Raw genomic sequence first — 11,207 nt, 5'->3', positions numbered from 1 at the left:
GTGTATAAGCAATGATGAGTGGTAAGAAAAGCATTTTCTGGGAGTTTAACGATCAGTTGGAAGAGTTTTCATCCCCATATCTGTGCTCAGCTTCTCATTTACTGACAGGAAAAGCCTTTCCCATCAGGCATTTTTACCGTCACACTTTGTGAAAATATAAAGAAGAAAAAAGGATCAGCTCTGCTTTACTAGTAATAATTAAGCTCCAAATCCAGCAAATAAATAGTAGTAAAAGTAGAAACAGGACTGGACCCAAGGCCCTGGGGACTGCAGGAACCAGAAATGGGGGGTGGGAGAGCTGTTGTATGTAAAGAGATTTTGCAAGCTAAAGAAAAAGATGAGAGAAGCAAGAAACTTCATCAGGGCAGCTGCAGGACAAGAAGACTTTTTGATTGGGACCATCCAGCCAGTTCCTTATCCACCGAACAGTCCACCCATCAAATCCATAGCTTTCCAATTTAGAGAGAAGGATGTTGTGGGGGACCGTGTCAAAGGCCTTGCAGAAGTCCAGATAGATGACGTCTGTTGGTTGTCCCTTGTCCACTGATGCTGTCACTCCATCATAGAAAGTCACCAGGTTTGTCAGGCAGGACTTGCCCTTGGTGAAGCCATGCTGGCTATCTCGAATTATCTCCCTGGCCTCCATGTGCTTTAGCATAGCTTCTAGGAGGATCTGTTCCATGATCTTCCCAGGCACAGAGGTGAGGCTGACAGGTCGGTAGTTCCCAGGGTCTTCCTTTCTACCCTTTTTGAAAATGGGCACAACGTTGCCCTTCTTCCAGTCACCAGGGACTTCACCTGACTGCCATGACTTTTCAAATATTATGGAGAGTGGCTTAGCGACTACATCGGCCAATTCCCTCAGGACTCTGGGATGCATCTCATCAGGTCCCATGGACTTCTGTGTATTCAGGTTCCTCAGGTGGTCACGAACCTGGTCTTCTCCTACAGCAGGAGGGGTTTTGCCCTCCCAGGCCTCCTCATGCCATCCATCAACTCGAGAGGGGTGAGGAGAGAGGCTGCCAGTGAAGACTGAGGCAAAAAAGTTGTTGAGTACCTCAGCCTTCTCCTCATCTGCTGTTACCAGCCTGCCGGTCTCGCTTATCAGCGGGGGTACACTCTCTTTAACCTTCCTTTTCCGGCTGATATACCTGTAGAATCCCTTTTTATTATTCTTTGCATCCCTAGCCAAGTTAAGCTCCAGCTGCGCCTTCGCCTCCCTGACCCCATGTAGTAGTAAAAGTAGAAACAGGACTGGACCCAAGGCCCTGGGGACTGCAGGAACCAGAAATGGGGGGTGGGAGAGCTGTTGTATGTAAAGAGATTTTGCAAGCTAAAGAAAAAGATGAGAGAAGCAAGAAACTTCATCAGGGCAGCTGCAGGACAAGAAGACTTTTTGATTGGTTGGTTATGATCAGTTTTGTATGAATTGCTATTTGTTATTAACGGATTATTTTGTCCCATGTTGTACAGAACCATCTCAGGCTCTTTACAACATACGAGCAAATGTAAAGCCGACTCAGAAATATGATGGAGTTATTAAACCCCAAGAAAACTGAAGAAACGAGCTTAAATGGATGATTTTCTAAGTTAGGTATCCTTCTTATCCTATATCCTAGCAAGTCTATACCTTATAACTTCCCTATATTTTTTTTGGCACTGCTTCCTGGGACTATTCAAATCATAATTTGTACAAGCATACGTAAGATCTTGCCTAGGCTACAGCTTCAAGGACCAGGAAAATCAGAGAAAATCCTGCCGGCCAGAGGGGGATCAGCAAGGCGAAGCAGAATATTGGTTCGTGCGTAAGAGGGCACTTTGGTGATTGTTTCTGGAGACAGAAAGCTGTCCTGCAAAAGCAATCTCTAACATGTACAGATGGAGCTAGTTAGAGTAGGCACTTTCTTATTGTCAGGACTTACCGAGACATTTAAGAACCAATGTGGGAGTTTCTCCTCAGATACCACTGCTGTCAAGTTCAGTGCAAGGTCAGCCCCAATTAATTTTGAAAGGCCGTACCCATAACGAGAGAAGACTGCTTCTCCAGAGTTGCTGATTATCATTTCAAGAGTCTGCTTGCTTTTGCCAATAAATAGTGAAGGATTTTTAGTGGTACTTCGCACATGAACATACAAGACTACTTTAAAGCTGTATCTAGTTAACCGAAGACACTATTCTCCCCTTATATACAGAAAAGAGACTGTGATACGCTATCAGCCATCAGCATGAGAGAGAAAGTAAAGATACAAAAATAAAATACTCCAGTAAAGGGCTGTTAGGAATTTCAGCAGATTTCACTGCGACTTCACGGTGTTCTGTACAGGAATTCAATGCTGTATTGCTCCACATTAAGGGAGGGAGTTACCATTTTAAGGGCTCAGTTTCCCATAAAGGGAAAGTATAGTTCAAGTCTATTTAAATTTATAATTTTTTCCCCTAAATGAAAGCTGATCAAAGTAAAACATGCTTTACCATCCCATTTTAAAGAGACAGATGCCTGTCATGTTCTGGAGGGGAAGGTAGTTTCCTTGCTAATGCAGAAGTATGTCTTGCCCTTGCATGAGCAAAGATGTCCCACATTGTATCAGAAAACTTGTGAAATGTTTAGTTAAGTCTACTTCCAAATGACATCTGTGTTGTGGCTCGGGTGGGTATGAGGCAGCCCCCAGCCCAGCCTGGCATTCCATTTTGCATTTATAGTCGTGCCCAGTGCTTCAGAAGGAGTTTTGCTGGAGTTGGGATTGCGGGATCAGTCCTATGCCTTGTTTGGAAACTGTAAATTAGGCTCAGTGTTATGCTTCCTGGCTTTAGTGAGGCTGTATCTGTTAGTACCATTTATACACTACTCCACTTTAACCAGTCAGATAAATCATCAGCTTCGTGGCTGGAGCAGAAACTACAGATATGACAGAGTGCCTAAAACAAGACATGAACTCCCCACAGGTACAAACTGGCATGACTGCTTTCATTTCATCACCCAAGGATTTGGCTTGGGATGGTTAGCTTGATATTTTTTGTTGATGATTTATTTTCTGTTCAAAGCACCTGTATGAAGCCTAGAGAGTATGTAACCTAGCAGGCAACATTTAAATTCGACCAGTCTGTTTTTTACAGGTGATTTGCACTTTGTGCAAAAGTGGGTGTTTAGGCTCCAAAGTTTTCTCAACAATTTCCCTACCGGTCTGTACAATCTCTTGCACTCAGGCTGTAAAATCAGCCATGTGTTAGGCTGAGAGTGCTTGCAGTGAGAAAAGGCTCTCACAGCAAGTGCGATGTGCACACTGATTTCTCTGCAGAGCGTGGGGGTTAAGCATGTACTCAAGTTGTTGGGTTTTGGTTTACAATTGTTATAGGCCACTATAATTTTTATAAAAAGATAATAATATATAATAGAATGTAATACAATATAATATAATGTAAAAATCCATTTTTCCCTGAATGTTCTGTATCCTTAAAATATCCATGCAGATGTCTAAGCACTTGTAGGTTTCATCACCAGCTTGAATATATGTTTGAACACTACCCTCTTCCCTTTTTAAAATGCCCATTGTACATATTTTTACAAGAGGTTTTGTAAAAGCAGCATTCCTGGCCACAGCCCAGCTCCTCAGGAGGTCACCCATCCACTCGGGCAGCTTCTCCCCCACCATGGGTGTAGCTACCACAGGGTGTTGGTAGGACAGAGCCATAGGCCTCCTCTCCAAACTCGTTCCTGTAAACTGTGTAACAGGGGAATGTCAGCATCCTTTGGCTTCCTGATACAATCTCTTCATTGAATCTTACCTATTTGTGAATGTGCCTGCCCCAAACAGACTGCTTACAAAACTTAGGGGCGTTACAGTCACACTTCTTCTATTACCCTAGTCCAAGACCTGTCCCTGTCTCTCACGGCATCTGCTGCATTTCTCCCAGAGCTCAACAGAAAGGTTATTGGGTGAAATTTAGTGGCCACAGGAGATGAGATGAAACGAGCTAGCAGTCATCAACTATTGTCATCATGGTGACTGTTAGCACCATGACCGCCTACCAGCATAGTCATCACCTATTTTCCAAATCCCCTCTTTGGTTGATACAAGTGTCTTTGCCCTCAAGTCTTGACCTCAGTTCATTTTCATCCCAATTCTCCTTTCACTTCCCCATGTGACTTCACGGACTCCAGTTCAGCTGCACTTCATTTGCACTAATGAAAAGAGAGTTGAGCTTTGAGTCCAAGTTCTCAAAGACCTTTGGCCTAACATCCATTCACACTTATGTGATAAGGCGCCTAAATATCTTGCAAGATAGGAGGGGTAAGCATTCTCTCTTGGCTATCCTTCCTTCTCCTATGGCATGGATTATTTGAGACTTTACATGTATACCTTATTCTCACTGCAGTCTGCAAGGCCACATTTCCATTGATGTAAGCATTAAACCAGCAGCAGGGTTAGAGCAGGCCCTAATTATATTACAGTTTAATAGGGAAACAGATTATGTCAAGTGGGAGGTCAGCAACATATTTTTGGAGCACATCTCAAAGTTCACCCAGTACACATCCCTTCCTTTTACTGGAATATTTATAGTTTGTTTGTTTTAAACTGGAAATATCCTTTCTCTGAGCTTCTCCTGAGAGCCGTTCAGGACAAAGACAGCATGCAGAACCTCAACCACAGCCATCGGCTGCAGGAGATCTGGATCCTCCTCCTTTTCAAACTCTCCTGTGATGGATTAGGATGGCAGCTTTAAAGTGGACAAGCTGTAGTAACCTACAACATGGAAATCCCACGCTTCTTTAGAGAAAACCCTTGCCCTGGGCTATAAACACCCTGGCACCCAGATCCCGTAGGTTCTGCAGTCAGCAACCTTCGTGTTCCTATGCACCTCAAAGTTTCATTTCAGCAGAGTGCTCAAATAGATCTGCTACCCAGCTAGGGGCCTTCCTCAGGACTACATCCAGTGAGTTCCTGATACTAAACCTTCCCCTAGAGCCTCCTAGGTATGTGTTTTCTGATCATGCCTATCCTATGCAGTGGGAGTGAGTGCCTGCACAGGCTCTCGAGAGGACAGAGGTGCCTCCTTGTAGCCCGGGGGCCAAGCCGTCCCCCATCTCCCGCTGTGGAGGCTGAGCTGCTCCCTGCACACCTTGGTGGCTGAGTTGGGAGCCACTTCAAGGGGCTGGAGTATTCCAGCCGAGGATCAAGACATGTAAGACAGGGGACCTAGAAGTAAGGTATTGCTGTGACTAGATTTTGGGTAGCTGAGGTTTTATGGGAACTCCGCTGGCTCCTGAGCCTCTTCAGGAAGTTTACATTATTCAGTAAGGACAGCAATTATTAACAAGGTGTGAGAAACCGCTTTGCTTTCTCCTGCGATGATCCAAGTGCACCACCACCAGGGACAACTCTCTTTTAGAAAGCAGTGGGAAAATGTTTAGACAGAAGAAAGTCTCAGTGCCACCATCTAATTTGAACTTGGAATGTGACAGAACTATCGTGTGAACATTTTTATGAGTGATTTAGCAAAGTTCAGTACACCTTGTAAACAAAAAGCATATTTCCATCCCAAAGTAAAATACTGTTTAGTTTTGAATTTTTCTGGAAACATCAAACTCATGTTGATAGAAAAATGAAATTAATATACTTTTAAAAAAGTTCATCTCTTCTTTGAAACATGCCACCTTATTCTAAAATAACAGTATTCATCCCAGCTGATACTCAAGATGTTAAAGCAAGGATTTCTCCTTCCTACTAGAAAATTCAGCCACTCGGCAGGTAATCAAAACGTTGGAGTGTTTCATTTTGTTAAGTTTGATATAAACTTGTTTTATAAGATACTGTGCCTATCAAAGGACAGGAATTCTCTTAACATAAACACCACTGCAATTTTATTATGCGAATGAGTGATTACTAGTTTGGGGTTTTTTTACTCTAAATAAGTGAAAGAATTTGGAAATCCTGACCCTGAAACAGTTTCATGCATGCTTAATGTTAATCGTGCACGTAATCCCAGTGAGTCCAGTACTACTCATACGTTTAAATTTAAGCATATACATAGGTGTTAGCAGGACTGGGCTTTAATATAGCACAAAATCTAATGTCTAGTTTTTTAGTGTTAAAATTAATACCTTGTTAAATTCAGTTTTCTAAGAGAAGTCATTATATGAAACAAATTTCATAGATGAATCTGTGATCTAACAAATACTTTAACTGAGAGATATATATATTACAATATATATTTCTAAATGTATAAATGTGTGCATAATTTTTCTAAAAAGTACTAAGAGTTGTATGGGGAACCTGAAACACAACCTCGTGGAAGAAACGCTTAGAGAGAGGGCTAATGAGAGAGGAAAAATTTGGAAAACACTCTTTTCTGGCAGCATCTCCCCTGGTGCAGGAGCTTCCCCTCATGTAGCAGAACAAAGTCTCAGCTTCAGTATTTTGTTGACTTTGGTGAGTTTCCTGCAGTGCAAATCTCTCCACGGAGGCATTTAACCTCCCCACACTGCCCCATGGAGAAAACCTGGGAGCCCTCCCTAGCTGGCTCTCCTCTCCCCAGCCCGCAAATGTGAAAAGGCCGGGTTGCCCCACACTGAAGCTACCTGGCTGCCTTCATGCTAACTCAGCCCCTAATCATGTGCAGGGGAGCCTTCGCCATCCCAAACAACAATATTTGCTGTTCATCCAAAGGTTTCCCCAGTTATCTCCTAATAGAGCTCATGTTCCTGGCAAGTCTGCTCGCCTTCACTGTGGTGGGGGTCTGATGGGGACAGCCACGCTCCCAAATCCCTTGGTGGCCATGGAGGAGGTTGCTTGTGGTCTCCTGGCTCTCCTGTGGTGGGATACGGCAGCAGCCCACGCTGCTCCGTCCAGATTAAGGGAAGGCAATGCCACTGGGGCCTCGTCCAGGTAAGGAATGGGAAGAAATTATTTTCATTGCTGTTGGCATGGGTATGCACTCCTAATTCTGTTTTCTGCTGCTAATTCAGAGTAACACATTATCGATTATCACCAAGATAGCTATTTTTATTATAGAAAACACTGGGCCTTGTTATGAGAGCTATATACTCTGAAAACTCAAAAAATTAGTATCAGTTAATTTTTCCTCTAATTCAGAAAATAAGCTAAAACCTGATGGATCTGTTTATTTGCTTTTTAAAATTGTAATGATTTTCTATACTGAAATGTCTGTGTACATTTTGTTTTGGGAGCTCAGCTTGAAAAACAAGTTAACAACAACAAAACCCAACCAACCAGTAAGGGCAAGCAGTACTCACAAGATTTTATCAGTTACTTCCAGCAAACGCCCCTCAGTGCCTATTTCACTCTGCTATTTTAAGTTAATTTGCAAAGCTTCGGCAAGGAACAAAGGTTAAATACTTGGAATTTGCACAGGTTGTATGTCACTGCAGAACGCTAAATCAATGTTACAAATAAATGGCAGCCCCTCCAAGAAGGAAAAAGAAGGGGCACAGTGTGCAGCTGCCCTGAAAATAATTTTAAGAAGAAAATTCCTCTGGAGCCAAGTGGGAAAGCAGGGGGTGGAAATGCAGAGCATTGCAGAGGTGCTGCTTTCAAGACTGCTTCATTAAGGCACTCCAGGTAGGTATGGAGCTGAGCAGAACTGTTTTACAAACATCTTCTCTTAGGTATTACTACAAGGAGTAGCACAATATACACCTGTAGTGCAGGAACCTGCCCTGGTACTACTGGGGTACATTTTAGTAACCTGAGCTGAGGGTTGAGCTTCGGTAGTTAGGGATAATGGTAATTAAAAGCAGTCAAAATAGGTGTTAACACAGTGGCACAGCACGCTACAGAGGTGGATATTTGCCATTGTAAAACGACAGTCCTGGATGAGCTTATAGTGAATCAGGTTAAATTTAAGACTCCTCTAAGTTGTGCTATGGGAATTTATTTGTGTTGATGGGGCTTGGATTGCTCTGTTTATGTTTGGTTTGGGTTCTGCTGGGCGATTTTACCAACATGCGTTAAATACATTCGTGCTGGTTTTTGCAGTGGCAGTTGCCATCCAAAGCCATCTCCGCACAGCAGGTTCATTACATCTCCCACTAAGTAAGAGGTGGGCAAACTGAAGGAAAGAGAACTGAAGTTTGACCGCGGTCATGCAGCACGAAAACTGTAGCAGGGAAAACAGAAAACCTCCAAGTCTTGACTCCCCTGGCAAATAGGGAGTGTTGTCAACGCAAGGTACCGTGGCAAGCCTTTCCTCCTCCAGCCCGCCTCTGCCACGAACAACTTTTTTACCAGTTCTGGTCCTCATCCAGCTCTGAGAGTCACTGATACTAATTCCAGCATGCCAAATGTCTGGCCTCAGCAGATTTTCTCATGAATTAAAAAAACGGGGTGTGATGTGGAATTTTTTTATGACTCCTCCGAGTACGTCTCCTGGAAAACATCCTTTCTACTAAGAGTTCTGCTATCAGTATGTATTTTCTGCTTTTCACTCTCCTTCCCACTTGTAGTATTGTGGTATTTTACAGGAAAGTTGTTAACTTGTTATTTTCAGTTCTAGTACTCTAGGAAATTGTAGCTAGTTTGTGTTGGTATTTCAAAATTAGACTTCTACTTTAATGGGCTAATCCTAAACTAAGTGTCCTCAACTCCTATGAAACCGGTGATGTTCTGGGTGCTCAGCACATTACTGAAATAAGGCTTCATTGGAAGGATATCCAGACGAAGTTGACAAACTTCTAAATAGAAAAGTGTCCCAGTTTCATTCAAAAGCTACTTGTAAACTAAAAAAGTCAGAAAAAAATGAATGCATTTCTCAAACTACTTAGAAAAATCCTGAGAAGTCAGTCATTTCTAAAAATTGCATGAAATGACTTGAAACAAGTAATCACCACTAAGATTTGATTTTATTTTTCTATTTTTTTCTTATGGCTTATACATTTTGTAGTTACTTTTTCTGCTATTTATTCAGAACATATTCATTGTAATTCTTCTCTGTACCATTATCAGATAATGGTAAATATTTTTTACCTGCAGATAAATATTTTTGTTTCAGAGAAAAGATAGCTCATCGTGGTAACAGGACTCAGTTTTGCCTTATCCTTATCAGTTTTCTCCTTTTGTGTTATTCACACACACACAGTTCAAAATATTTGCGAGATGACCTCACATTTTTTTTTTGTTGTTGTTTCATTTTGATCTTGTTTTCCTGGCTGAGAGGATGTGTGTCACTTGCGCTTTGAAATGAACTCTGGTAAATACAGCCGCTTCTTGAAAAGATCACTGCTCTCATTTGAGCACGACTTTGCCATAAATATGCAAGTGGGAAGAAAACTATGAAGACTTCTTGTGCGAACTACCCACGGGCTTGGTCTTCTCCCCATTACGGCACAGTGCTGCTTCTGGATCCTTCTTCGCAGAGCACACGACCTACCTCACGGCCGTACATGACACCGAGTGCCAAAGAAGGATAATTGTATTCTAAGACTTTTTAATTCCCCAACTTACTTCAGCTGTTATCAGCAGCTGGTTACTTCAGCTAGCTGATATGCCTCGGTGTCTTGTAAACATTCGCTCTAGTATTGTGCATTACTCATAGTTGGAAAATCACTTTGACTCCTGTAACATAATTATGTTAATGTCAAATGAGTCACAGGGAAACAGAAAACTTGTATCAGAGCTGCACCTTACTGCCAGTTTCTGAATGCTCCTGTTGGCACAGTAGAAGTAGGTTAGGGGATTTAGGGGGAAAAACAACTTTCATTTAATGAGTGATGTGAAGTTATGATAATGACTCATAAGGAAGCTTACGTGACAATCAAATTCAGATTCACTGAAACATAAAATTGGTAAGAGAATAGCCTGCCTGATTATTTATAAGAGCGAGAATGAAAAATACTGAATTTTTTAAAGAATTACTTTCCCAGGAAAACTTCACAGGTATCTTTTGCACATAAACAGCTTTTAACATTCATTATTTAGTTCCAACGGCAGTGATTTATTTAAATTGACATCTTAATTAGATTACATTTCAGAGTCAATCATCTCTGATGATTTATTAATTCTACCTCTTTCTTGGTTTAGTTAATTCAATTGATCATTTAGGAAAAAAAAAACAACACCATTTTAGCTCACTTTTGGATCATAATGCAAGAGGCCGGAAGCTCTTCAACAACCTAAAAGTTCCTGTAACGTATCTTGCGTGAACTTAAAGCAGCCAAAGGGGCAGTAAGAGCAGAATTCATTCCAGAGCTAAAAGATACAGGGACATCCATCTGTGACACAGTGGCTGTCTCAGGGCTAAGCTGCAGCATTTTTTATAATACACAGAGGCGAGTTACTTGGGTATTTGCCTACCAGGATTTTACGTGCTCAAACATATATCAATACTCCCATGTGCCAAGGTGATGAATAAGATACACCATCCAAATGTAAACAGAGGCATTTTTTTTTCAGATGGCTGAAACATCATTCTCAGAACACAAGAGTTTTAGTATTCCGACAGATCCCACTGTGCTATTTGACAAAAAGGCTCAAAACTAAACAAGAGACAAAAGCTGAAATGAAAATCACAGAATCACAAAATCATAACCAGATAGTTTAAAAGTCAGGGGGAAAAAAAAAATCACTCAGGACACCGTATCAAAAATATTTGTTGACAAGTAACTGTATTTACATGAACATCCTATTTGAGAAACTTAGGAGACAGGACTTACATTTCTCTGGGAGCTCCATCTCTCTGAGCATTTCCCCTCCATCGGCTGACTTCTCATCTCATGCCTTTTCTGACTTTCTCTCCACTTATCCTAGAAACTCAGTTAATAAATTAAATCTCACATGCCCCATAAGAAACCAACTGTTGTTACTAAATTGAGTGGGAATATAAGGTCATACCATAGGTGACTAAGTACACCCTAGATTTCCCTGCGAGCCATGATCTAAATATGATGCCGCAGCATCATCTCGACCTTACGCTGAGTGAGGGGCTTTATTTCAGAGCACAGCCCCGACCCGGGAGATAACCTACTATGGACAACACCTTTAGCTCGAAGCCCTCAGCTCTCGGACAAGTTAAAATTGTTTTATTACGTCAAACACGTCCGTGTTTAATGTGTCGGCGGAAGGCCTTTCTGTAGTATTCGGTGCTTCTGCCTTTCAGTTAGAAACACACGGGGAACACGTTGGAGGCGCCTTCCTTTGCGGATTAGCGTCGTTTTATTGCCGGGGCGTGCTTGTGCTTCGCCCCGCGGCGGCAGG

This window comes from Egretta garzetta, unplaced genomic scaffold (assembly GCF_000687185.1).
Source record: "Egretta garzetta isolate BGI_Z169 unplaced genomic scaffold, ASM68718v1 scaffold319, whole genome shotgun sequence".
Lineage (NCBI taxonomy): Eukaryota > Metazoa > Chordata > Aves > Pelecaniformes > Ardeidae > Egretta > Egretta garzetta.
This window is presented reverse-complemented; position numbering follows the sequence as displayed.